The 2062-nt window shown below is 40.1% G+C and overlaps 1 non-coding gene across 1 annotated transcript; it reads right to left on the reverse strand.

Annotated features, from left to right (window-relative positions):
• Positions 1-1627: 1627 nt before the first annotated feature.
• LOC128595096 (U6 spliceosomal RNA) lies at positions 1628-1730 on the reverse strand. The gene has a single exon (XR_008382782.1). It is a non-coding gene; the product is annotated as a U6 spliceosomal RNA (small nuclear RNA).
• Between the last annotated feature and the right edge of the window lie 332 nt (positions 1731-2062).

Genomic DNA, 2062 nt, shown 5'->3' on the forward strand with positions numbered 1-2062 from the left:
AGAAGGACAAGATTGCAAGTAAAATACCAGAAATGAGGGAAGTGGCATGGAACAGTTTCTTTCTGATAGACCTCAGGAGGAAACAGATTTGCTCACACCTTGATCTTGGTCTTCTAGCTCCAAAACTGTGAGACCATATATTTCTGTTGCTTATGCTGCCCCCTTTGTAGTACTTTGTTATGGTACTAATGTAAGAATTTATCAAAGTGGTCTAAATTTCAAAGCCATATCCTATTACATACAAAGTGACATTTTGAATAGGTGGCATCTGATTTCTAATAGATGATTGACAAGTAGTAAGACAATTTCAGAAATTAAAGACATTTGACTTTATTAAAAACATTTCCTATTTTTCATACATTTTAATATATGCTAATACATTAAATAGTATGATATTAAGTAATACAAACATAAAAGTATATTAACATCTAATATACTAATAAGTAAGCAACTAGAGTTCACTCTTACCTCTCAGTTCTGGCACAGTGACAAGTTTGTAGCAGGTACTCAATAAATGGTTATGGAATGAGAGAATGCAGAAGAGGAAAGTTGATACAGGTACATGGAAGGCTCTAAAGAAACAAATAAATTAACTAAAAAAAGTTTTAAATTCAAAAGCAAATGTTTTAAATGTATGGGCCTTCTTAGGGAAATCCTGAATTTATCAGATTACTCATTCAGCAAATATTGATCACACATCATGACCTTCCAGATGCACTACTGGGAAGTGGAGGTACAGTGGTGAATGAGGGAGCCTAGTCTCTTATTAATTTTGGTGGATAAGATTATAACAAATATACATTGGCACATATTTATAATTATAAATTGTCTTAAGTGCTGTGAAGGAAAGAAGATATTCCATTCTTGCTCCCCATCTTAGTTTAGGCTGCCATAGAAAATGCTATATATTGGGGTGGCTTAAACAACAGAAATTAATTAATTTTGTTATATTTCTGGAGGCTGAGAGTCCCAGCTCAGGGTGTCAGTGGTGGGGGTTCTGGTAAGGGCTCTCTTCCTGACTTGCAGAGGGCCACATTCTCACTGTGTCTGTCCTTTGTGTGGAGGGAGAGAGGGCTCTGATGTCACTTTCTTTCTTTGTTTTTTTTTTTTTTTTTTTTTTTTTGAGACAGGGTCTCACTGTGTCGACCTGGGTAGCGTGCCATGGTGTTACAGCTCACAGCAACCTTAAATTCTTGGGCTTAAGCAATTCTCTTGCCTCAGCCTTCCAAGTAGCTCAGACTATAGGTGCCCACCACAATGCCCGGCTATCTTTCTGTTGCAGTTGTATGCTTAGCTGGCTGGGGCTGGGTTCAAACCCATCAGCCTCAGTGTATGTGGCTGGCACCACAACCACTGTGCTATGTACCGAGCCTGATGTCTCTTTCTTTTTTTTTGTTTTTAAGAACACCAGCCCTATAGGATCAGGGCTCCATCCTTTTGACCTCATTTAACCTTTATCACCTCTTCACAGTCTCTTTCTTCAAATGCAGTTACACTGGGGACTAGAAGTTCAACTATGAATTTTGGGAGGACACACATACTCAGTCCATAATGCTGCCCTTCAAACTGTTTTCCCAAAGAACAAGTGGAGTGATTTCTTTTATTTTTTTTTTTAAAGTCTCCATCTAAAAATATGGAATGCTTCACGAATTTACATGTCATCCTTGCACAGGGCCAGGCTAATCTCCGTATCATTCCAATTTTAGTATACGTGCTGCCAAAGCCAGCGCTAGGGTAATTCTTTCTGTAATACAAGGCAGATCATGTCCCCTTCTACCTCAAAACTTCCCAGGGCTTCCCATTTCACTCAGAGTGAGAGCCAAAGGCTCTACTCAGACATCCGAGGTCCTACTCCATCTGATACTACGTTTACTTTTCTGGCTTCATCTCTTGAAACTGTCCCCCAGCTCAGTCTGCCTCAGTCTCTGTAGCCCTGTGCCTTCAAGTGTTCCAGGCATTCTCCCTGCTCGAGCTCTGTGCACCCGCAGCTCCCTTTACCTGAAACACTGTCTTCTTGGATAACCACGTGGCTCGACCCTCTCTCTCTTTTCCTTGATGTCTT

Source organism: Nycticebus coucang, chromosome 9 (assembly GCF_027406575.1).
Source record: "Nycticebus coucang isolate mNycCou1 chromosome 9, mNycCou1.pri, whole genome shotgun sequence".
Classification (NCBI taxonomy): Eukaryota; Metazoa; Chordata; class Mammalia; order Primates; family Lorisidae; genus Nycticebus; species Nycticebus coucang.